At 50.0% G+C, this 26,406-nt stretch overlaps 1 protein-coding gene across 1 annotated transcript in view; it reads left to right on the top strand.

Moving 5' to 3' along the window:
* Nucleotides 1-2,161: 2,161 nt before the first annotated feature.
* Nucleotides 2,162-26,406, top strand: part of KIF1C (kinesin family member 1C) — a 949,797-nt gene continuing 925,552 nt past the window's right edge. The window contains exon 1 of the mRNA XM_085638138.1: nt 2,162-2,514. The gene's annotated coding sequence lies outside the window, so the exon portion shown is untranslated. The remainder of the gene's footprint in view (nt 2,515-26,406) is intronic.

Raw genomic sequence — 26,406 nt, 5'->3', positions numbered from 1 at the left:
TCAGCCCAGAGTTGCTGTGGTTCAGTGCTGCTGGGGGTCAGTATATAGTGAAGCTGTGGGTCAGATTTCAAGGGCTGCCCTGAGACATGTGACCCCTCAGCCCAGAGTTGCTGTGGTTCAGTGCTGCTGGGGGTCAGTATATAGTGAAGCTGTGGGTCAGATTTCAAGGGCTGCCCTGAGACATGTAACCCCTCAGCCCAGAATTGCTGTGGTTCAGTGCTGCTGGGGGTCAGTATATAGTGAAGCTGTGGGTCAGATTTCAAGGGCTGCACTGAGACATGTGACCCCTCAGCCCAGAGTTGCTGTGGTTCAGTGCTGCTGGGGGTCAGTATATAGTGAAGCTGTGGGTCAGATTTCAAGGGCTGCACTGAGACATGTGACCCCTCAGCCCAGAGTTGCTGTGGTTCAGTGCTGCTGGGGGTCAGTATATAGTGAAGCTGTGGGTCAGATTTCAAGGGCTGCACTGAGACATGTGACCCCTCAGCTCAGAGTTGCTGTGGTTCAGTGCTGCTGGGGGTCAGAATATAGTGAAGCTGTGGGTCAGATTTCAAGGGCTGCACTGAGACATGTGACCCCTCAGCCCAGAGTTGCTGTGGTTCAGTGCTGCTGGGGTCAGTATATAGTGAAGCTGTGGGGCAGATTTCAATGGCTTCACTGATGGATGTGACCCCTCAGCCCAGAGTTGCTGTGGTTCAGTGATGCTGGGGGTCAGTAAATAGTGAAGCTGTGAGTAAGATTTCAAGGGCTGCACTGAGACATGTGACCCCTCAGCCCAGAGTTGCTGTGGTTCAGTGCTGCTGGGGTCAGTATATAGTGAAGCTGGGGGGCAGATTTCAATGGCTTCACTGATGGATGTGACCCCTCAGCCCAGAGTTGCTGTGGTTCAGTGATGCTGGGGGTCAGTAAATAGTGAAGCTGTGAGTAAGATTTCAAGGGCTGCACTGAGACATGTGACCCCTCAGCCCAGAGTTGCCGTGGTTCAGTGCTGCTGGGGGTCAGTATATAGTGAAGCTGTGGGTCCAATTTTAAGGGCTGCCCTGAGACATGTGACCCCTCAGCCCAGAGTTGCTGTGGTTCAGTGCTGCTGGGGGTCAGTATATAGTGAAGCTGTGGGTCAGATTTCAAGGGCTGCCCTGAGACATGTGACCCCTCAGCCCAAAGTTGCTGTGGTTCAGTGCTGCTGGGGGTCAGTATATAGTGAAGCTGTGGGTCAGATTTCAAGGGCTGCCCTGAGACATGTAACCCCTCAGCCCAGAATTGCTGTGGTTCAGTGCTGCTGGGGGTCAGTATATAGTGAAGCTGTGGGGCAGATTTCAAGGGCTGCCCTGAGACATGTGACCCCTCAGCCCAGAGTTGCTGTGGTTCAGTGCTGCTGGGGGTCAGTATATAGTGTAGCTGTGGGGCAGATTTCAAGGGCTTCACTGATGGATGTGACCCCTCAGACCAGAGTTGCTGTGGTTCAGTGCTGCTGGGGGGTCAGTATATAGTGAAGCTGTGGGTCAGATTTCAAGGGCTGCCCTGAGACATGTGACCCCTCAGCCCAGAGTTGCTGTGGTTCAGTGCTGCTGTGGGTCACACTTTAACGGGGTGCCCTGTGACAAGTAGTCCCGCAGTCTCTATCTATGCTCAGTGTTGCTGTGATAAAGAGTGTTGCTGTGGTTCAGTGCTGCTGGGGGTCAGTACATAGTGAAGCTGTGAGTAAGATTTCAAGGGCTGCCCTGAGACATGTGACCCCTCAGCCCAGAGTTGCTGTGGTTCAGTGTTTGCTGGGGGTCAGTATATAGTGAAGCTGTGGGTCAGATTTCAAGGGCTGCCCTGAGACATGTGACCCCTCAGCCCAGAGTTGCTGTGGTTCAGTGCTGCTGGGGGTCAGTATATAGTGAAGCTGTGGGTCAGATTTTAAGGGCTGCCCTGAGACATGTGACCCCTCAGCCCAGAGTTGCTGTGGTTCAGTGCTGCTGTGGGTAACACTTCCACGGGCTGCCCTGTGACAAGTGGCCCTGCAGTCTCTGTCCCTGCACAGTGTTTCTGTGATAAGGACATTGTTGCTGTCACTCTTTGATGCTGCGAGTGACCCTCTGCTCTCAGACAGCTCCCACTGGACCCCACCTGCCGCCTGCCCCTTTTAACCCCGCCCTCCCGCCGGCGGCGCGCTGACGTCACGCACGGGAGGGGGCCGGCGTAGGGAGCAGCAGCGCCACTGCCGCTGGGGCGGAGGAGGAAGAGTCCGGTCCCGAAACTTTCCTGAAACTTCCCGTCTGAGCTCCCCGCGGCCCCCGGGAAACGTAAACAAGGGCGGAAAGTGCCCCGTCCGCGAGCAGAGTCCCCCGCGAGGGCTCGCGCCCCCTCCTCCGCCCCAACCGCCTGCGCCACGGCGGGGACTCGCGCGCAGACACCCGGCTGTCCCGTGCCGTCGCGCGCACCCTCTGGGAGGCTCGCACCCCCTTCACGGCTGTCTCGCGCCCTCGCCAGCACCTGATTGGCGGAAGAGATGGCCAGCCGGTGACCCTGGAGGTGAGTGAGGGCCGAGGAGGGAGTAGTGCCCGGAGGGGTCTCCGGGAGGAGTCTGCGGGAGCGGCGCCTGCGAGCCAGTCTAGTGCCTGAGACACCGGTACATGGAAGGGATCGGGGGTGGGTGTCTGGAGCCTGAGGGTGGGTGGGAGGAACTGTCAGGAGTTTGAGGCACATTCTACCATTGGCTGTCAGGTCAGGAGTGTGAGGGAAGAGTGCATGAGGGGCTGTCAGAGCGATATGCTACCATTGGCTGTCAGGGGGCTTTGTATGAGGGGCTGTCAGGTCAGGAATGTGAGGAAAGAGTGGATGAGGGGCTGTCAGGAGTCAGAGGGATATGCTACCATTGGCTGTCAGGGGGGGCTTTGTATGAGGGGCTGTCAGGTCAGGAATGTGAGGGAACAGTGCACGAGGGGCTGTCAAGTTAGGAATGTGAGGGAGCAGTGTCAGGGCTCAGAGCGAGTAGTGTATGAGGAGCTGTCGGTAGTCTGAGGGATATATTACCATGGGCTGTCAAGTGGGGGAGGTGTATTTGAGGGGCTGTCAGGTCAGGAATGTGAGGGAGCTGTCTGAGGGAATGTCAGGAGTCTGAGAGATATACTACCATGGGCTTTCAGGTCAGGAATGTGAGGGAACAGACTAAGATGAGCTGTCTGGAGTCTGAGGGAGCAGTGTAAGTGGAGCTGTAGAGTCTGAGGGAGCAGTGTAAGAGGAGCTGTGTAAAGTCTGAGTGTTGTATACTGATACATCGACTGTGCGGCTCGTCTTGTGCAACGAGATGCAGAGATGCTAGGGGACCTGTTGCCGCACCGCCTAGGGTACGCACTGTGTATCAAGCAAAGGCTGCCCACCTCAAATGACCAAGTGGTCATACATTAGATATATGTAAACCCGAAACGAGAGGCAACATAAGCAGGGTGTTCATAGAGCTGATTACATGTACAGTAACAAAAACCAATACGAAGGAAAGACTCGTTGCTTCCTTTTGACTTTTTTTTAGCGTGTTCTTCAAATACAAACACGCGCAGCTGTATAACTCTATGAACACTTTGTTTATGTTGCCTCTCGTTCTGTATTGAAACATTGTTGAGAATGTTGTCGTTCAGTGTGGGATGGCGTCCTGACTTCTGGCCCTTTGGCGTGGCTGATGGAGTGCTTCCATTCTGACGGTGGCTCTGGAGGAGCAAGGAGTCAGTCGCGGGCTTCTCTTCTACGAGACCTAATAAAGTCTCCTACTTTTACTATTGGCGTCATGTCCTTTATACCACGTAACACTGAGGGAGCAGTGTTTGAGGAGCTATGGAGTCTGAAGGAGCACTAAGAGGAGCTATCTCGTCTCTGAGGGAGCAGAGTTTGAGGAGTTGTGGAGCCTGAGGGAGCAGTGTAAGAGCAACTGGAGTCTGAGGGAGCAGTGTAAGAGCAACTGTGGAGTCTGGGAGAGCAGTGTTTGAGGAGCTGTCTGAAGTCTGAGGGAACAGGGTTTGAGGAGGTGGGGAGTCGGAGGGAGCAGTGTTTGAGGAGCTGTCTGGGGGAGTAGTGTTTGAGGAGCTGTCTGAAGTCTGAGGGAGCAGGGTTTGAGGAGGTGGGGAGTCGGAGGGAGCAGTGTTTGAGGAGCTGTCTGGAGTCTGAGGGAGCAGGGTTTGAGGAGGTGGGGAGTCGGAGGGAGCAGTGTTTGAGGAGCTGTCTGGGGGAGCAGTGTTTGAGGAGCTGTCTGAGGGAGCAGGGTTTGAGGAGGTGGGGAGTCGGAGGGAGCAGTGTTTGAGGAGCTGTCTGGAGTCTGAGGGAGCAGGGTTTGAGGAGGTGGGGAGTCGGAGGGAGCAGTGTTTGAGGAGCTGTCTGGAGTCTGGGGGAGCAGGGTTTGAGGAGGTGGGGAGTCGGAGGGAGCAGTGTTTGAGGAGCTGTCCGGAGTCTGAGGGGGCAGTGTTTGAGGAGCTGTCCGGAGTCTGAGGGAGCAGTGTTTGAGGATCTGTGGGGTCTGAGGGAGCTGTGTAAGAGCAACTGTGGAGTCTGAGGGAGCAGTGTTTGAGGAACTGTCTTGAGTCTGAGGGAGCAGTGTTTGAGGAGTTGTCTGGAGTCTGAGTGAGCAGCGTAAGAGCAACTGTGGAGTGAGAGGGAGCAGTGTTTGAGGAGCTGTCTGGAGTCTGAGGGAGCATTGTAAGAGCAACTGTGGCATCTGAGGCAGCAGTGTAAGAGCAACTGTGGAGTCTGAGGGAGCAGTGTTTGAGGAGCTGTCTGGAGTCTGGGTTAGCAGTGTTTGAGGAGCTGTCTGGAGTCTGGGTTAGCAGTGTTTGCGGAGCTGTCTGGAGTCTGAGTGAGCAGCGTAAGAGCAACTGTGGAGTGCGAGGGAGCAGTGTTTGAGGAGCTGTCTGGAGTCTGAGGGAGCAGTGCTTGAGGAGCTGTCTGGAGTCTGAGGGAGCATTGTAAGAGCAACTGTGGCATCTGAGGCAGCAGTGTAAGCAACTTTGGAGTCTGAGGGAGCAGTGTAAGGGCAACTGTGGAGTCTGAAGGAGCAGTGTTTGAGGAGCTGTCCGGAGTCTGAGGGGGCAGTGTTTGAGGAGCTGTCCGGAGTCTGAGGGAGCAGTGTTTGAGGAGACGTGGAGTCTGAGGGAGCAGTGTTTGATGAGCTGTCTGGAGTCTGAGGGAGCAGTGTTTGATGAGCTGTCTGGAGTCTGAGGGAGCAGTGTTTGAGGAGCTGTCTGGAGTCTGAGGGAGCCGTGTTTGAGGAGCTGTCGAGTCTGAGGGAGCAGTGTTTGAGGAGGCGTGGAGTCTGAGGGGGCGGTGTTTGAGGAGCTGTCTGGAGGGGCACTATAAGAGAAGCTGTCTGTTTCCCACGGTGCAGAGTTTCCGCGGGAGCTATGGGCTGTCTGAAGGACCATTGGGAGAGGCGCTGTGCGGGTCTCCTGTGATGCAGGGACCCAGAGGGCTTCTGACGCCGCAGCTTCCTCGGGGGAGCACAGCGGGCCCGCCCCAGGGCGGAGGCCGTGACTGGCCCAGGAATGCTGGGCAGGCAGGCAGGGAGGGAGCTGAGCTATGCCGGGCACGCTGCAGGATGCCGGGCCGGTCATGTGAGGGTGCAGAGGGAGGAGGAAGCCTCTGAAAGCCGTGCAGAAGGGGCTGGAGCTGTCCCGGGGGTGGCAGGGCGGCTGATGCCCTTCCAGTCAGTACTCTCGGGCAGTCCCTGCCGGGCACGGGTGCTCGAGCTCCTAGGAGGGGATGCCCGCTGCCCACCCTGAGCTGGCTCAGGAGCTCTCGGAAGGAGGGCTGCCCACCCTGGACAGGCATTGGGTCCCTTGAGTTGTATGGGCTGGTGAGTGATTGGCCAGCCTGCCCCTTCCCCGCCCTCTGACCTCGCATGGCACGCCGACTCACCCCTTTCTGTTTAGATAGTTATGCATTACACCCACAAACACCTGACGTGCCTATTCTCCACGCCCCCACCGTACAGCGGCCGCGCATTCTGAGAGGCGCCTCTATTCTGCCTGACTCCCCATCTCTGCATAAGCGGGACCTCCCTTGGTCAGCACAGGCCTGGCTTGGGACCTCTGCAAAGCCACCGTCTGGGTGGATGTCTCTTACTTTGAAGCCTCGCACTGCGATGGCATTGTTTGCACGTTGCTAAGTCCCTTAATCAGCAGTTTATGGGAAGTTCAGCGACCATCCAGAAACACGCTGTGTACCAGCAGGGTACACCTAGCACCTCCGGACTTTTCGGGAAGCCGGAACAGCATCTCAGAGCACCTTTTAGGACTGAGAGGGGTTTAACAGTAGTGGCGGGATTAGGGATGGTGCCGCCTCGCCTGCGAAGGGACCGAGCCTGGAGTATTCATTTATTTTAACTGAAATGGCTGGTAATTGTATCAGTGTACAGGGGAGAGAGCTGCTGGTAACAAAAGAGCTTGTTAGATGTCTTGAGGTTTAAATCAGGTCTCATGTTTCAGGGGCACATACCCTTTATGTTGCATTATTCTTGGCTACCAACCCGTTTTAGCGCTGATTCACCTTTGTACCAGTGCCTTGTTTTTTGGCAGTGTTTCCTTACGATTCAGAATGTTTGCTTTCCTACTGTTGTGCCCTACCGGTTTAAGGAGCCGGTGGTCAGTCCATGCACAATGTATTTCTGCATTGATGGTTCCCTAGAGCAGTTACTGTCCTGTGGTGTGGAGCGTACCTTCTTCAGGGCACTCTTGTTTTCCATGTGTTTGAAAAGTGGCAAGTCCTTCCTGCATATCGGTGCTTTATAGCAGAGCAGCCATAAGGTTTCAGTGGGTCTGCAACTATGGACATGACTGTGGAATGGTTGTGTTTATGTTCGACTTTTGGGAAGGAGTATGTGTGAAATGAGCTACTGTCCAGGTGTGTAGACTGTGGAACAGTTGTGTTGAGGGGCGAGTGAGCTGTGGGTAGAGGAGAGGGATCTGTGTGAGGTGGTTGCCCCCTCCAGGTGTGTAGAATGGTTGTGTTGACTAGTAAGTGAGCCTTGCATAGAGGGAAGGGATCTGTGTGAGGTGGATGGCCCCTTTCAGGTGTGGAGAATGTGGAGCGGTTGTGTTGAGATGTGAGTGAGCTATGGGTAGACATAAGGGATCCTTGGGAGGTGAACTGTCGTACAGGTGTGTAGATTGTGGAGCGATTGTGTTGAGCGGTGAGTGAGCCATGGGTAGAGGGAAGGGATCTGTGTGAGGTGGTTGCCCCCTCCAGGTGTGTAGAATATGGAGTGGTTGTGTTGACTAGTGAGTGAGCATTGGGTAGAGGCAATGGATCTGTGTGAGGAGGCTGGCCCCTTCCAGGTGTGGAGAATGTGGAGCGGTTGTTGGGTGAGTGAGCCTTGGGTAGAGGCAATGGATATCTGTGAGGAGGCTGGCCCCTTCCAGGTGTGGAGAATGTGGTGCGGTTGTTGGGTAAGTGAGCTGTGGGTAGAAGGAAGGGATCTGTGTGTGGTGGGATGCCCCTTCCAGGTGTGTAGAATGTGGAGTGTTTGTTGATGGGTAAGTGAGCCATTGGTAGAAGAAAGGGATCTGTGTGAGGTGGTTGTCCCCTCTAGGTGTGTAGAATGTGGAGCGCTAGTGTTGACGGGTGAGTGAGCCATGGGTAGAGACAAGGGTTCCTTGGGAGGTGAACTGTCGTCCAGGTGTGTAGAATGTGGAGTGGTTGTGTTGAGGGATGAGTCAGCCTTGGGTAGAGGCAATGGATCTGTGTCAGGTGGATGGCCCCTTCCAGGCATGTAGAATGTGGAACAGTTGTGTTGAGGGAGCCATGGGTAGAGGGTAGGGATGTGTGTGCGGTGGTTTACCTGTCTAGGTGTGCAGAATGTGGAGCGGTTGTGTTGAGGGGTGAGTGAGCCATTGGTAGAGGGAGGGATCCTCATGAGGTGGTTCAATCAATCAGCGCTTGGTAAGCGCAGCTACCCACTTGTGAGGGTCTGAAGGTGCTGGGAGGAAGGATGTTGCAGATCTGAATGTGCACTGTGGTTCATTAGAAGAGCTAGGTCTTGATATCTTGATAATCCACAAGGACAACTTCCTGATTGTGAAAGTATGTCCTTTGTGATTGATCTAGCTCCAACGTACACCTTCTCAGGGATTCTGGTTTATCGCCCTCCAGGCCCTCTTGGGCTCTTTAAGAAGGACTTACCGGATGTGGGAGCAAATTTAGCCAGTGCCTCCCCTAATTTTACAATCTTGGGTGATTTTAACCTGCATTTCGATGACGATTTATCGGTCTCTTCAGTAGAATTAGTCGATGAACTGGCAATGTTCCAACTCATGTTAAAAGCGAACAGTCCCACTCATGTCAAAGGCCATCTGTTGGACCCTATTTTTTCTAACATAAACCATCTTTTGGTAGAGGATGCTGTTCCTATTCCGTAGTCAGACCACTTCCTACTCCCTTTTAATTGGACATTACCAGACGCTAACACACTGTCAGAGCTACAAAAATTGCTCGCAAATGGTCAAAACTCCCCTTAGACACCTTTATCAGCAATCTTAAGGACACCTTTCCCCCATCTTACCCTAACCCCATTGTTGCCAACAACAATCTTAATAATTGGCTTAATTGTGTCCTCCCTAAAAAGGAAATTTCAGAAAAGGTGGGAGCCAAAAAAACCCCTTGGTATTCCCAAAAGCTACGCCAGCTAAAACATATATGCAAAAGGCACGAAAGAAGTTGGAGGAAGGACTTCTCTGTCGCCAGTAGAATTAAATACAGAGAAGCTATCAAAACCTATAAAAATGAAATCAAAAATTCTCAGGCCCTCTATTATCAAGGAAAATTTTTATCTGCAAACTCCTCACATGAGATATTTAAAATCGCCAATTCTCTTCTTGCACCCCCTACCCCCCTTATTGTCATCGACCATGTTCAATCGCGGTGCAATCAAATTGCCTATTTCTTTTCAGAAAAGATACAAACCATTTACAATTCTTTGCCTCATATTAATTTCCACAAATGTGTGTATCAAGTGATATAATCACTCCTGACATCCCCATCTTGCTGGAGGAATTCCATCCTCTGGATCTCAAGACCCTGCAAAGATTGCTCAAAGAACTCCAATCGGGTTCCCCATTAGATGCCCCCCCCCCACTATTCTTCATAAGATTTCGGAGGTGGGGTCACCAGCTATGCTTGATTGTATAAATACTTCACTTAAAACTGGGATTGTGCCACCGCAATGGAAACATGCTAGGGTGAGAGTGCTTCTAAAAAAGCAAACCTTGATCCAGATAATTGGGGAAACTATCGACCAATTTCCTTACTGCCAGGAGTCAGTAAGTTAACCGGAAAAAAATACATCGATTCAATTTTATCTGCCTTCTTGGAAGATAATAATCGTCTGCATCCTACGCAGACTGGTTTCAGACCCCAACAAGGCACAGAGACAGCTATTTTAGCTGCAGTAGAGGAAATTAGGAATATTCTTGACAATGGAGGCTGCGCTGCCCATATCCTGTTGGACCTCAGCAAGGCCTTCAATACTGTCAATCACCAGTTTATGATACAAAGATTGAGGGACGCCGGGTTGACTGGGCTGGCACTAAAGTGGCTACAGTCTTTTCTCCAAAACAGGGTTTATACAGTTTTCGAAGGGGAATGCTTTTCGAAACCCATTCCGTTGACTTGTGGGGTCCCACAGGGATCCTCCCCGAGCCCCAAGATGTTCAACGTTTATATGAGTTTGTTGGCTGAATTAGTACTCCCATTTGGGGTACAGATTGTTACATACGACGACGACACACAATTAATTGTCTCTTTGAAGCAATCCAACTAACTAGACCCTAATTTAGCCACCTGCCTTCAGAAAGTTTTTAATTGGATGAGCAGTTCTTTTCTTAAACTTAACGGATCCAAGACTGAACTCCTGCTCTTGGGGAAGTCTGCTCCCCCAAATGTTGATCACCTTTGTCCCAATTGCCTAGGTTCCCCTCCTGCCCCAAAAAAACAAGTAAAGAGTTTAGGAGTCTGGATTGATTGCAATCTCGATTTTAGAGAGCAATCCCGTATAGTGGCGGCAAGCTGTTATGGCCTACTAAGAAGGTTTAGAAAGCTACTCCCCATGCTCCCGTTTGCTGCGAGACGACTGCTGGTGCAGGCCCTCGTACTTTCATGGCTCGATTACGCCAATGCCATATACCTGGGAGCCCCCCAGGCTACCATTACAAGTCTGCAAACAGTACAGAAGAGTGCGGCCTGTATGCTGCTGAACATTCCCAAATGTTCCTCTGCAAGGCGTGTCCTCGCTACCCTGCATTGGCTCCCTGTCCAGGAAAGAATGCAATTTAAGGCCCTTTGTATCACCCATAAGTCATTGTCCGTAAAGGGCCCGCCATTGATTCGTCCCTGGAGTCAACCTTATGTACCTAACAGAGCCCTCAGGTCTGGGAATAAAGGTTTAATTCTTGTTCCTAAGATTAAACGTGTACGTATTGGAGGCCGGCGGTTCACATAACATGCATCTAGACTCTGGAACAGTAGTCCCCTCCACATATGCTCTGAACCTGACTGCCTCAAGTTCAGAAAACTGCTGAAAACTTTTCTTTTTCATTAACCTCCTTGTAGCTTACTTGGTGTCTTAGCGCTGGGATGCCCCTGAGTAACCACGCGCTCTACAAATGTTCCTTCATTCATTCATATCTCCTGAATTGTGTCAGAGGGAGAGCTTGGGGTGAAGAGGCATGGCGTTCCAGTATATGGTGGCGAGGTAGGAGAAGGATCTTCCGCTGGTCCTGATCTTGCGGATCTGACAGATGGTGGCGAGGGCCAGTTGGGCAGAGCGGAGGTGTCTGTGGGTTCGTGGTATAAGAGGCGGTGGTTCAGGTATGCCGGTCCGGCATTGTGGAGGATTTTAACTCTTTTGTTAACTGAGAGCCAGTTGAGTTCTCATAGGTATTTGGAAATGTGGCTGAGGCGGGGGAGGTTGAGGATCAGTCTGGCTGCAGGGTTCTGCACATTCTGAAGTTTTCGGAGGAGTTTCTGGATGGTGCTTTCGTAGAGTTTGTTGCCGTAGTCCATTCTGCTGATGAGTGCGTGGGTGACCGTCTTCCTGGCCTCAGTGAAGATCCACCTGAAGGTTTCCGAGGAAAGCAAAGTGTGGAAGCTTGATGAGGTGACGGCGTTGATTTGGTGGTTCATGGTGAGTGAAGAGTCCAGTATGATGCAGAGGTTTCGTGCGTGATCAGTGGCTGTGGGGGGTTTCTAGCTTGTGGAGCTACCAGGAGTCGTCTGAAACAGAGTTGTTGGGCCACAGGATGAGGACTTTGTTCTGGTCCGAGTTGAGCTTGAGGCAGCTGTCTCTCATCTAGGTGGCGACCGCCTTCACCCAGTTGTGAAAGTTGTTTCTGGCGGTGGTGGGCTTGTTGGTGAGGTAGCGAATCAGCTGCGTGTCATCAACGTATGAAATTATGTTGAGTCCGTGGCTCTTGACGATGGCTGTGAGCGGCGCAATGTAGATTTGGAAAAGCGTGGGACTCTGGGAGGAGCCCTGAGGCACTCTGCAGCTGATTTCTGTAGGTTCTGAGAGGAACGTGGGAAGTCTGATTCTCTGCAGTCTACTAGTGAGGAAGGAATGGATCCAGTCTAGGGCTTTGTCGTGGATGCTGGCGTTGTGGAGTCTTGTGATTAGACAGCGGTGAGAGACTGTATCGAAGGCGGGCAAGAGGTGGAGGAGGATGAGGGCTGTTGATTCTGTCGTGTAGTTCCTACAAATCTATATAGGATTTGCGTGTTTAGACAACATAAACTAAGGGAATATACGACATTACCCCGCAGCCAAACACTCCGCATACCATTACTACGAAATTTTCACAACACAAAGGCCATGACCCCGCAGCCTTTTATAATGAAGCAAACGCAACAAAATTTGTATGCAATCAATTAAAAGTACATTTAACATGCTGTTTTTTTACAACACATGCTAGAACAACGAAAAATTAATGCGGAAATCTGTTTTTTTTTTTGTTTGTTTGTAAATCCTTTACATTGTATTTCATTTATTTGAAATAAACAGAAAATATGTTGCCAAATCTTCCTTATTCTAAAAAATTTAAATATATTTTTAACTTTTCATTTACAAATATTTTAAAAGAACGCTTTATGCAAACTTCAATAAATATATTTTTTTAAACTAAAAACGAATGCACTTTTTTTGCATTCTTTAATTCGTTACTCAATAACTCTCTAACTATCAAAATAAAAAAATCCCAAAAAATTCTTTCTTGCCTTTAAGCAGATCTCTCCTGCAGCCGTTCTCGTTGAAGAAGCTCTGTAAAGTTAAATAATAAACGTGTTGCGATTTCGTCATATTCATGCACAAACATAAAAAAGGGTCTAAGTGACGCTGACCACTGCCTCCGCATACCTTATAACGCGCTTCCAGATTGGTAGGAATCTTCAACAAACAAGGCAACAGTCAGCAATCTTTTTATTTCTGTTGTTTAAATCTCGATGCCCTGCCCAGCAGTTCGTCGTCCTACGTGACCACGACAGTGCGTGCTGGTTCCGTCGCCGTGTTCATGAAGGTGAGAGTCCGCGCACAGCAACATTTTGACCATGACGGTGTGGGTCTTCAAGCTGGTTACGTAGCATGTCCACAAAGTTGAGAGTCTGCTTGCAGTGCCATCGCGTTTATCCTGTACTCCTGTGCAACGTTTTTATGATGCATCATCCTCCAGTTTCTAATTTATATCTGCAAACCATTACAAATAATATTCGTTGTAATAGTATATTCGTTATAATGGTTTGCGGGGTGAAAGTCTATGCGGGGTAAAAGTAATCGTAATGATTAACAATGTGTTTAAAAGGGATGCTGGGTAAAAGTATTCGGCATAAAGGATCAGGGGTGTAACACAGGCCCCCGTGGTGCGGGGGGGCCCCAAGCTCCAGGGGGCCCCCTCAGCACAGCACTCTGGCTGCAGAGCTCCTGATTGAGCCCGGAGAGGGCCCCTCCACGTGCTTTGCAGGGAGGCCCCTTCGAGTTTCGTTACGCCAGTGTAAAGGATTCGTTGTAAAGGGTATTTACCAAACTAAGGGATTGGTGTCCAGCCTGATTCCAGGCACCCCAAAAGATATGTTAGTCTGTAGACCAGCTAGCTCACAGAGCCACTATGAGCCCCTCTTACCAAGGAGCAAATAGTTTCTGGAAACTATCGAACGTAACCACCCTGACTCCTTAGGGATCGTGGAAACAGTACAGTACTTTTCGCTCAGTCACCCGTGCTCACTTTGTCTCAGAGAGATGCACAGAATAAACGGTGGGGACGTTTTCAATAAACCTTTATTGAACCAGCATCATTCTAGTATAAAATACGTGTGCTGAAACAACCATGAGACAGAAACAGATATATACGGTTATAAGCACCAGCAGAGTAAAGAAAAAGTAGAATTCTACCATAGTTCTAAAACAATTAATATATGCAAGAATATGGATACATGGCAGTAATAATGCGAACTCCTACGATGCGATCCCTAACTAGATGAACCTAAGTGTACCTAGCATGTATGTAGGTGTAAAGCCAAGAATCCCCTTAGGATAGAGCCAACCCCATTAACTGACGTGGGAGAGCGAAGGACCCCGCCTTCGTCTCAAGATGAACACCCCGTGAGGGATGTCAGACCACTGCGTGCCCGAGCGTCAGCCTACAGGGACCTCAGCTTCTCGCGTCAGTGTGTCAGCATGGAAGTCTTTCTCCTCTGTTTTGCCCAGCGAAGATGTAGTGCTTATACACCCGAAAGGTATCCTCAGGGGTTCTACCTAAAGTGCATTATGGTCATGCCAGACAAGGATGATGATAGATGGTAATCCCGCTGTGATACTGAGAATCCTCATGCATAATCCCTGAGGCTAGTTTTCTGAGAAAACCACATGACAGTCATGTAGCACCTAACTGGGTAAAACGTCAGCATCATACCTGTTATGTAGAGCAGTGATAAGACCGATATAGGTAAAAGGTTGTGTAACTACCTAGGCCTATATTGGGGTACATTGGGGTTCATAATAAAATTCCCCGGTCGAGTAAGGAGCGGATGTCGTCAGTGGCGGAGAGGAGGGCGGTCTTGGTGCTGTGGTTACTTCGGAAGCCGTATTGGTAGGAGTCCAGGACGTGGTTGGCTTAGAACAACAGAGATTTGGGCGTTGATGGCCTTCTCGATGACCTTGGCTGGGAAGTGGAGCAGGGAGATGGGTCTGAAGTTCTGGAGATGGTTGCCCCCTCCAGGTGTGTAGAATATGGAGTGGTTGTTTTGAGGGGTGTCTGAGCCGTGTGTAGAAGGGAGGGATCTGTGTGAGGTGAATGGCCCCTTTCAGGTGTGTAGAATGTGGAGCGGTTGGGTTGAGAGGGAAGTGAGCGTGGGAAGGGATCTGTGTGAGGTGGGTGGTACCTCCAGGGGCAATTTTACATAAGTGCCCCGATGGCGCAACGGGCGTTTGAACACGCTTTCTTGCGCCCCCGGGGCACTTTGGAATTACAGAAGGGATGCTGACGCTTGTGTGGCCCCCTTTGTAATACCGATAGTGCTGGTGCTTTATGTGCATCAGCCCTATCTGTAGGGGGCGTTCCCTTATTTGCATGTGGGTGTGCCCCATGTAAATGAGGGAATCCCTTTGCGTCTGTAATAGGGTGCGGGCACAGAGGCAAAGAAGCTCTCAGGAGGCGCACTGTCAGTGCCCCCCGATTGCAGCCCTCTGTCGGGGGGAAAGGGATCCCATGGACCCCCCCAGACATTCCCTTGCAGGCGGGTGCAGTCAGGGACTGCACCCGCCTGCAAGAGGATCTTTCACCCCCCTTCAAAGTGCAGGCGGGTGCCGCCTGCACTGTGATAACACAGAGCAACCTTAAAGCAGCCGCTCCGTTTTTCACAGGAATGCACTGCCCCCAGGGTTGCGCGAGTTGGCGGCTGCCCTGGGGGCGTGGGGGGGGGCAACTTATTCCATGTAATAGAGGGCACTTTCCCTGTTTGTGCCTGGCACGCTCTTTTAAGGTACGCCGGGCGCAAACAGGGAAAGTGCATCCTTCACATAATAGGGCCCCATGTGTGTAGAATGTGGAGCGGTTGTGTTGGATGAGTGAGTCGTGGGTAGAGGAGGAGGAGTCCTTGGGAGGTGGACTGTCGTCCTGGGGCCCTATTATGTATAGGACGCACTTTCCCAGCTTGCGCCCTGTCTGCAGCGCATTCAAGTGAAATGTGTTCATAGTGCAGGCGCCAACTCGCCTGCAGTTTCAAAGGGGATTAGAGATCCTTTTGCAGGCGGGTGGAGTCAGTGACTGCTCTCGCGTACAAGGGGATGTCTGGGGGTCCATGGGACCCCTTTTCCCCCCTCCAGAAGGCAGCCATCTGGGGGCGCCCTGAGAGTGCCCCACTATTTAGATGGTGCACAGTGCGCCTCCCGACAGCTTCTTTGCCTGTGTCTGTAATAGAGCGCGGGCCCAGAGGCGAAGGGATTTTCTCATTTGCATGGGGCACGCCTCCACGCAAATGAGGGAACACCCCTGCAGGTAGCGCCGGTGCCGTATGTGCGCCAGCACCATCTGTATTACAGAGGCGGCCGCACAAGTCTGCAGCCCATCCTGTAATACCAAAGGGTCCCATGGGGCGCGAGAGCGGGCACAAATGCCCGTTGCGCCCCCCGGGGCACTGTATAGAATACGACCCCGGGTGTGTAGAATGTGGAGTGTTGTGTTGGGGGGTTTGAGGGAAGTGACCTCTGTGAGATGGGTGGCCCTTCCGTGTTGCGAGAGTTCACACTGCAGTAGCACCGGTGATGCCAGGAGCGGACTCTTCTGAGCCCGGCCTTCGGGGGGCACGGCTTCGGGACCCCCACGCCACTGCAGCAGGTTTCTACCCGTGCCCTGTAAGGCTCATTCATTTTTGAGATGTTCAATATTGGGAGGGTGTTGCGGCTGAGGGCAGGGGTGCGGGTTCTAAATATACCCCGCTGCTGGTGCGCGCTTCCAGGAAGCCTGCTGCGCAGCTGCTGCCGGCTCCATCAGCAGCACAAGTGGCCTCGGAGCTGGGGCTGCCCCCCTGGCCTGCCCCCCTGGCCTGTGCCTTACTTCGGTTCGCCCTTGGTGTGGAGTGGGGGCGCCTCGCCCCTGGGACTCGCACACGAGCCTGCGTTTGTACAGACATTTCAGCGGGGCCAGGGGTCGCGGCTCTGATATGTGGAGAATGGACCCGGAGGCGGTGGGTGTGCGGTGCTGTGTCGGCTCTCGTGCTTCAGTGAGGTGTGTTCGTTGCCTGTGTGGACTGGTTGCGGTGCCGGGATGCTGACCTGGTGTTCGTGTTTCTCTAGAAGTGGTTCATTCAAAGGCGCCTTCTCGCCCTCTTCCAGATTTTGGGTACAGGAAACTCGTGGTCCGGTGTGAAGCCCTTGGCACTCCCCTAAACTCGCAGAGTGTCGTTAAAGCGGCCCGGCTTGCCGCTGGTTTGATTTCCATCCCCGGGGGCTGCTCCCAGAGGCGGCGGGTCGCCAGGGGCAGCCCGTCGCGATGCTGCGGGGTGGCTGGGCGCACTGCTCGTGTTTCCCAGTGCAGACAGGTCGCTGTGGGCTGGGCACCGTGCCCTTTCCCCGGTCCTATCTGCGCCGTCCTGGGGGTCATGTTTGAGCAGCACTGGGCCTAGAGAGTCTTGCTAAACCGCGCTGCAGAAACCAAACGTCCTGTCTGGGGCTCAAGGTCGTCGCTGATGTGGTGACCTTGTTGATGCGCCTTTGCTCTTTCTGCAGGCGGGAACCAGCGTCTGTGGGTGGCCTGGACACCCCCAGGGCTTCTGTGCTGGGATGGTGGTCACTTCTACAGCCGGGTGTGGGGCGCTGCAACTTCTGTGGGGCTCTGCTAGTTACCTTTAGATTGTTTGCACTATATATGCTTGTTAAGCAACCGTACATAAGAATGAAGTAAGTCCAGCCTATCTCAAGCTGCGTTCCTGGTCCCTGGGGTGAGCTGTGTGGATGATGCAGACTCCTCTTGAGCCAGCATTTCCCCCCCAGCCCTTGTCCTAGTTCTTCGTCAGATTGCCTCCCTCGCACCAATTCAAATTAAAGCCCTGATTGTAGAGCCTCAGAGGGGGAGCCTCGGATGTCCTCCTTCAGGCCTGCCTTCCATGTGCTTGTCTGAAGTACACATTGCTTCATTCCGCTAACAGCAAAGGGCTGTCTGTGCCCCCCTCCCCCCCCCCCCCCCGTCCAGCCAGTGCCCCTTGATGCTGCTGTAACACAGTCACATCCACAGTGTTATTCATGGAAGGTAACGTGCCCTGCCTCAGCAGATGTGGTACATGAGGAATGGCACCTTTTCAGACCTTAGTACGAACTGCTGCTGCCTTTTCATTCTTAGCGCGGCACACGAGCTGGTGCTCTTTTCATCACAGGAGGGGTGGAAGATAGTCTCTTGCAGCAGGCACAGGCTGGTTCACTGGACTGCAAGGCTGATATAACATGGCAGTCCACCCTTATTTGCACATGAATGACAATCAGCTGACATGTTTGGAAAGAATATGAAATTGATAAAGGCGTTTTTTCCCCTTGGCCTCTCATCCTTCTCAAGAGGGATGCTAAGCTTGGCTCGACCACAGCTGCAGCGTGCCAGCTGGGAAAGGGGGGATTAGGAGAAGGCATGGGTACAGAAGTCGTGGCTGTAAGCTAGACTGGCTTGAATTAGCTAGAGTATAACAGTAAACTACCTTCACCCCGCATCCGTGACCCCGCATGCTGTCACAACGCGGTCGTAACAATGACCGCGTTGTGACAACGCATACCATTACTTCGCAAGTCGTTACAACAACTTGCGGAGGGGGGAGAAGGTATTGCATTTAAAATCCAACACCTTCCCTACAGTCTGCACAGACTGGAGTTGGAATAGTACATTTTACTACTTCAACATCCAGCAAGTCATTGTAATGACTTGCGGGGTAATGGTATGCATTGTCACAACGTGGTCGTTGTTACGACCGCGTTGTGACAGCATGCGGTATAATGGTATGCGGAGTGAACAGGCATATTCGAGTAGAACACAATGTCTAGTCACCTTGTATCCACGCTTGTAAGTGAAATTGTAAGCCAGTCGATGTATGGCAAAGCCAGTATGAGTGTTTAGCATTATAATACTGTCATTTATATAATCTAAAAGGACCTTGGACCAGAACTTACACAGATCAGCACCCCATACTTCCAATCACACAATTGCACCCAAACATGCACTAAGATCGCAACTGCACAACACAGACGCAACCTCATGCACATCTCAGTAACACCATACTTCCTGAAACTACAGACCACACATTCCAACTCATGATCATTAATTCTCGCTCTACATGACTCCATGGTACAGACAGCGCAGACCTCACCTGTTACAAGCTTATTCATCACAGAAACATGGTTCATGCCCACATTCTTGCATATTCCAGACATGCTTCTTCCCACAGGCTGCAGCATCCGTTGTGTGCACCATGCATATATGAAGGGAGGAGGCCATAATATCACCCATAAGTCCTCCTGTTTTTTTTTTTTTTTTACCATAGTCAATCAGATGACATTGACATGTGATTTTTCCACTCTCTGCAACTCAGGCCAGTTCCTTACATCTCACATGCAGGCCTTTGTGGCAGAACAACAACTTAATTGATACATTCTCTGACCTCCTCTCCAACTTATCTTTTGGACATGGGTGACTTCAAGCTCAAAAAGTAGAGTCCACATCCTCGGCCTCATTGACACGTTCAATATGATACAGCATGTCACACAACTTGCACACTCCAGTGCCCACCCTCAATCTTGTCTTCTCAACTTCACCAACAACCCAGTGGAAACCACCTGGACACCTGGACAGAGTTGACCACTTCACCATCCCTCTCTTCTTGATCAGCGTCCTACCAGCTAGCAAGGTTAACCTGAACGAGAAGACCAAGCTTTTAGATCCTTCAAAAACGTCTCTATAGACAACCTAATGCTTGAACTTGTCTCACCCCATCGACTTCACATCCAACTCCAGCCCCTTTCTAAACATCTTCAAACACTTTTTTGGAAAACTTGGGAACATCCGCCAGTCCAAGTTAAAGTCTTCAGCACCCTGGTACTCTAAAGACCTTGCTGACAAACCATATGTCTAGGAGCATCCTTAATCAGGTCTATAGTGGGTGTGGTGAACGAGGAAGCAAGAGGTGAAGGAAGCAGACATAATCTGGTTTATACTTGTGGTGCAATAATGTAGTGGGTGTGGTGCAGGAGCACTTTAATCCGGTTTGTACATCTGGTCTAGTAACATAGTGCGTGTGGTGAAGCAGGATGCAAGAGGTGTGATGAAGGAGCACTTTAATCCGGTTTGTACATCTGGTCTAGTAACCTAGTGGGTGTGGTGAAAGAGGATGCAAGAGGTGTGAAGAAGGAGCACTTTAATCCGTTTTGTACATCTGATCCAGTAACTTATGGGTAGGTGTTGAAGGAGAACATGAGAGGTGTGGCGGAGGAGCACTTTAATCCGGTTTGTACATCTGGTCTAGTAACCTAGTGCGTGTGGTGAAGCAGGATGCAAGAGGTGTGAAGAAGGAGCACTTTAATCCGGTTTGTACATCTGGTCTAGTAACCTAGTGCGTGTGGTGAAGCAGGATGCAAGAGGTGTGAAGAAGGAGCACTTTAATCCGGTTTGTACATCTGGTCTAGTAACCTAGTGCGTGTGGTGAAGCAGGATGCAAGAGGTGTGATGAAGGAGCACTTTAATCCGGTTTGTACATCTGGTCTAGTAACCTAGTGCGTGTGGTGAAGCAGGATGCAAGAGGTGTGAAGAAGGAGCACTTTAAATCTGGTTTATACATCTGGTCTAGTAATCTGAGGACCGGTCCTCACTGGAGTAGGAAATGTTGTTTTGCAGTGATAAGGTGTTCCCCTGCTTTTCCACAGAGGCTCCAGGAGACACATATTCTTTGGCGCTGATCATGCCCGGTGCCTGTGAAGATGTGATGTGCATTCAAAACGTAGCCTTGTGTCCTTAGTTTTACATGACTGCTAGTTACATTAAACAATGTCAGATTATTTTTTGGGGGCATTTTTATATATCTCAAACTCGACTGACCCAAAAGTATTGAAGCGCTTTTCAAAAGCACCAGTTACGTTACACAAGGTCAGGTTAATTTTTTTGTTTTTAGGTGTGAGATTAAGTGATGCTGACGACTGGGGGTGGAGGGTTGTGACATCTCCACCATTGGAAAGTACTTGACTGCTTTTTTCATAAGTTGGTCAGTACTCAAGTGATGCCGTCACAGAACGGTATAGTGCTGTTGACTTGCATCAAGGCACTTGTCTTTTTGTCTGTGCATTAAAAAGCCTTGAAATGTGCCCATAAATGTTTCCTGAGGCAAGAATGTATTTCTGAATCAGACTGCATGACCCGGTGTGTAGTAATTGTATAGCTCTTCAAGCCCTGGCGGAACAGCACCCAGGATAATGTGCTGTATGGCTAGGCACTTATAAGGTCCCAAAGGCAAGACCTATTGTCTGAGCCAATGCTTGTTTCGAATCTTGGTGCCTTTTTTCTCAAAAATGAAGACATTGCAGTGTTTGTATGCTCTCTCCTAGTGGCAGGGATCAAGGGAATCTGATGAACTCCCAATGTGGAAAAAGTTTTGCTGCCTTGGATTTAATAATAATGAATATCTCCTTAATATAGTTGAGTATTGGCCTACTTATTATGTTTTTGAATCTTTGTATGTTCATTCACACATGAACTACTTGGGCCTTTTCCTGTATCTGTGTTTCCTCTGACTAGCTTTTGTTTTTGCTGCTATGTCGACACGTTGGATGTTATCGGCTGGTGGAAGCGGGGCAGCGCTGTTTTATCTGGCTGTGGGGCACAGGGTGGGGTACCGGAAAAGGGTTTCTAAAATCTAGTGAATTCCTCCTTCAGCATGTGAGCGAAATCTGTCCTGAAATGTATCTGCCCTTGTTCGATTTTGTTGGTTATGGGATGTGGTCTCTGTAGCCTTGCATTAACTCATTGGTGCCTAGAAAACACATTAATATTCATTACATGGCTTAGCATCATGTTATCCCTTCTGTTTTTGTATGTATGTGGTATTCCTATAATACAAATCTAGCGACAAGGCAGCGGAGCACCCTACAGGGTCAAAGACAAGCATAAGTCAACGAGTGATAGAGGTAGCTAGTTTGTAGATGGTTAATGCATAGGGATGTAGTGTTCTTAAGAGGTGGGTCTTCAAATCTTTTCTAAATTGGAGCAGCGTTATGGTGGACCTGATGCATACAGGGATGTTGTTCCAGATCTTGCATAGATGGAAAAGGAGTAAGGAATTCAGCCTTGTGTTTTGGTCTCACCCTGGAGCATGGACACATTACTGTGTCCTTACATGGATTGATTTTTATTTGTCATATTTTTTGTGACTTTTTTCTTCCTAGGTTAATACTCTGAGAGTGTTTGTTTTCGGTTTCTCTGTCCCACCATATGCTTCTGTGCTTCCCCCTGGTCTCTGTATTGCTTTGTCTCACTGCGCGCTTCTCTGGCCCTCCAGTGCTTGTTCCGTTCCCTGTCTTGCTTCCCCCATCTCCGTGTTGCTCTGACTCGCTGTTTCTTTCTGGACCCCATGCCTCGTCTCTATGTTGCTCTGTCTCACTGTGTGCTTCTTGGAACATTTCTTGTTGTTTCTGTCCCCGATGTTGCTTCCCCTCCTTCACCTGTGTTCCCTATTTTGCTTCCTCACCTGCATCCCCAGTTTTGCTCCTGAGTCCAACCTCAGCATTTTTTTTCTTTCTTTCTTTTTCTAGTTACCTACTAAACTCGGATCGGTAACTAAAAATAAAATAAAAACTCGGCTGTGGGGTACGCACACCTTCAAAATGACAGTTATCCGTGTCAGAAGTTTAAAAAAATCTTATTTTAATTCTTTAGCCTGCTGATTCTGTGCAGCAATCCTAAAACTCCTTGGCTACGTCTAAAGGTTTCTCCTTTGGGACTTATTGACTATTCCAAAGCTTGTTTCTTTTTTACGCTTCTAACTCTGCAGTCTGATGGTGTCCTGGCTGCAGGTGTGCCGAGAATCACTAAAGAGCGTGAGCTTTCCAGGAGGGTGAGCGGGGGAGCCAGCACAGTTCAATAGGATGGAGTTATTTGATCATATTTGTTCGGGTCCCTGGTTAGACGTGCTGCAGCATGCAGGATGCCGTTGAGGGGTTTTGCTTAGAACCTAGCAGTGGTACCTGAAAGGTGGGATGCGTTTTCTCGTGCTTTATATGCTGTAAGCAGCATGGCCCCAGGCCACTCTGGGGATTTTACGGTTTGGACTTGGCAAGAGACCAGGGACAGCAGTGCTCCATTAGGGCGAGCTTCTGGCGCCACTCCAGTGCTCCTTTGACCTGGTCAGATGGGTGAGAGCTGCTGGTTTCACCATGTTTACTAAAGGTAGGCGAGCCAACAAATTAACACGGTAAGCCCAGCCAAGAGCTGGTTGGGCTCTAAGAGCTCGTGCACAAGGTGAATGAACCCTGGAAATAGTTGGCATCTAAGTAATGCACCAAACATCATGTGAAACTATGATGGTGACTTTAAAATAAAAAAAGATATTTCCGTAACATGCTGAAGCGTTTCACCTTAATACATCAGATTATTTTTGTACACCACAAACCATGAACTCGTGTAGAGCAGGGATGTCTCAAATGTGATAACTAAGAAAAAGGAGAGTGTGTAAAATAAAATAGGTGCCAAAGATCACACATCTAGGTCCAGCATTGCTTTCAGGATTGGTCTGAGTTTTTCTGGTCTCACATTTATGCCGTTCACCCAATAGATGGCTGTCTCTTTCTCTCTCTTTTTAGGTCGAGCCTGAACAGCGCATGTGCTGCTCTGCGGCATTCTGTATTGGAGTATGAAATAGAAGCCCTGACGACTCTCCGCCCATATTTGTCATTGGCTTGTCATTGTCCTTCGTAAATGCTGGCTTCTGATTCGTTAATAGGATTGTTAGCCCCGCCTTACTACTGCGTTGTCTTCATTCGTAACCTCCCATGTGGATTGGTCGTTTTTAGGTCTCGCCTGAGCCAGCGCACGCGCTGCTCTGTGAGACATTTAGTATTGAGGTTTTCAAAGTGCTACCCGACGCTTTTGCTGGCCTCAAGCTTGCGGTTATGCGTGTGTGCACGTGCGCAGCAGCCATCTGCCTCCCTTCCAGCGCAATCACTACTGCGCGCGCACCACTCGCATGCTTTTTAAAAAATTTCCTTTTGCTGCTTAGCGCGCGCACTCCCCCCACCCCTCCCACTTGTTCACTTCTTACCGCGCGGCTGCGTTACTTTTACTTCTCTTATCTTCTCTATGCAGCTTAACCCCCCCCCCCCCACTCTCTCCCTAATAGCTTTACCTATGTTGGCCTCGTAAATGCTTGTTAATTAATGCCCCTGTGTCCATCTCCCCAGTTCCTCCCTCATCACTGCTTTCTTCCTGCATGTTTTATGTTGCAACCATTTTCCAAGCTTTGCTCGTGCTCAGGCTGTTGGCTCGCCCGTATTTACCCATGGTAGCTGCAGCTCACACGGTTTAGAGCCCCTATCTCTGCAGTAACTGGGCAAGAGCTGCGACGTACCGGAAATCTAGCTCCCCACTGGGGGCATCACAATCATGATCCGGAATAATTAGCCACTGTATCTACACTCTGTAGTTGTTTCGGCAAGCGTTCTTTGCTACACAGAGCATTATCATGCAAGTACTTGAGGAATTCTTTCCCTCTGGAGATATTTACCATCCGCATGCAGCTAAGGTGCTGGCTGGCCTGCCTATTACATGGGTTGATGGCAATTTGATATGAGCATTCTTATTAATTTATTTATGTGTTTGAAGTCCACGGAATTGCGTGATGTGTTCAGTGTCGACACTGGGTTGGCATTGATTGCCCTAAACCTTAGCGAGACAAGATGCTAATCCTGTGTATTCATTTTGCACTGGGCGCCGCCAGGCCTGCGTGAACAAAACCGTGTGATCCTGGGCAGAGACGCTCAGTGTAAAACCACTGCATGAGCGCACTGTGCGATCCTGGGCAATTATCACATATCTGAGTACCTTTCTACAGATACTGAGATCAGGAGGCACAATGTACTAATCCTCCCGTGCATTGAACCTGCCCAACTAATATGTTGCTGCTTGCATGATAACAAAACCGGGTGTAAAACAAGAATTCACTTTCCTCTCGCATCACAAAAGCGTTATCTCCAGAGCTGAGACAGGAATGTTTCTCCCTCCTCATTGACTAGTATCAGATAACGGCGCAGAAATCTTGCTATAAGAACTGCGCCTGTTTTCTCAAGAGACGGGAAGGGGGGGAGATGTGGGAGGGCTATAGAGTGTTGCTGGCCATTGCCTAATATGCAACAGGAACATTTATTGGCTTATTTGAACAAGTGAATACTGAAAACAAGCATTGGCATAGGTCTCGCTTTGGGACCTAATAAGTATTTAGTTATGCAGCACAATATCCTTGGTGCAACAACATCAACTGTTGCATGGCTAAACGCTTATAAGGTACAATGTTTAGCCATGCAACAGCTGATGTTGTTGCACCAAGGATATTGTGCTGCAAAACTAAATACTTATAAGGTCCCAAAAGCGAGACCTATTGGCTATGCCAACGATTGTACTTCGGTTGTTACACGGTGTGTCTCTTTTAGTCTGTGAGCACTATTTTCTTTAATGAGTTTCTTCTACTGCAGGCACAACATGCTTTCCTGCAACATTCAGCGCACCATGCGTTCTTTCACTTTCCGAGCAGCCGGGACAATGGCGGTCGCTTCTTTGAATAGGTCTCGCATTTACAAGAGTTTGAGCTATTGGCATTGTAAATGACAGTCTCTTTTATTTATGTGTTAATTAGCAAAACAGATAAATAAAAGGCATTGTCATTTACAAGGCCAATAGCATAAACTCTGTCAAATGCGAGTCCTATTGCACTGCAAGTGCTTGTTTTTAACACCAAAGGTTTATGCTTTGTTTTGAATTCAATGCGCATGCTGGTAGGACGTGGGAGGGAGGCAGAAGCCACATTAATGCTCAGCTCGTTTCAGGCTGAATGGCCCAATAGGACCTCGAGCTGCGCTGTCGAAGCTGGCTCGAGCTTTCAGTGGGTCGCCCACCTCTGATATTGACGTTGTGCTAATCGTAGTATAATTTTACCATGTTTAGTTTTTTCCTGTGAAAGATGGGTTGCAGATAGCACATTTCCATGTTTGTGTGCCCATGTCACACTTGCTTGTAAGGGTTTACTGCCTCAGAGAGGTGTAGAAAATAAAGTATGTTAACTTTAAACCATTAGCATCATATGTCAAGCACGCGTCTGCATCTGTTTGTTCTTCATTAGACATTTTATCTTTTTTTTTTTTTATTTTACAACTTTCCGTGATGTCTATCTGCAAGGCCAGTGATGGAAAGTGATGATTTACAGCATAGTGAATTGCATATTAAATGATGTACTGTCTGGTTTTTCTTCTTTTAAAAATAAATGCAGAGAGGCGAACTTTGTCTTGGTTTTTACCCCTTAGAAGCAATAAAAAATAGGATGCTCGGAAGCATTCACCCAGAAAGTGCAAATGGTATTTTAGTTGTGGTGGCTGATTTGTGGAGGCAAAAAATGAAACTTTCGAATATGTGTTTTTAGTCCTCACATAACTTCAGCAGTCAAGATTAGATCTCAAGAGTCTGATTTTTAACGGATAAAGCAAGTGTCCCCACTCCTCCCCCACGTCCTTTTACTCATACACTGGTGTGCTTTATCTCACTTTTAGCGTGTTTGAATGTAGCCTGAATGACCGAAATAGTTGTCTGAGACACCATCCTAAGTGGAGCTTATATTTCCGCGAGGTTGCTTGTGTGCGTGCTTCACATCCTCTGTGTGCGAGGTAGCTGGTGTACCTGCTCCTGTGTGCGCGAGGTAGCTGGTGTACCTGCTCCTGTGTGCGCGAGGTAGCTGGTGTACCTGCTCCTGTGTGCGCGAGGTAGCTGGTGTACCTGCTCCTGTGTGCGCGAGGTAGCTGGTGTACCTGCTCCTGTGTGCGCGAGGTAGCTGGTGTACCTGCTCCTGTGTGCGCGAGGTAGCTGGTGTACCTGCTCCTGTGTGCGCGAGGTAGCTGGTGTACCTGCTCCTGTGTGCGCGAGGTAGCTGGTGTACCTGCTCCTGTGTGCGCGAGGTAGCTGGTGTACCTGCTCCTGTGTGCGCGAGGTAGCTGGTGTACCTGCTCCTGTGTGTGTCTGCACGAGGTAGCTCGTGTGTGTGTGTGTGTGTGTGTGTGTGTGTGTGCGCGCGAGGTAGCTCGTGTACCTGCTCCTGTGTGTGCACGCGCGCGCGGTAGCTCGTGTACCTGCTCCTGTGTGTGTCTGCACGAGGTAGCTCGTGTACCTGCTCCTGTGTGTGCGCGCGTGG

The sequence above is a fragment of the Triturus cristatus genome, chromosome 12 (genome assembly GCF_964204655.1).
Source record: "Triturus cristatus chromosome 12, aTriCri1.1, whole genome shotgun sequence".
Classification (NCBI taxonomy): Eukaryota; Metazoa; Chordata; class Amphibia; order Caudata; family Salamandridae; genus Triturus; species Triturus cristatus.
Note: the sequence above shows the minus strand (reverse complement) of the source record. Positions and strands in the feature narration are given on the sequence as shown.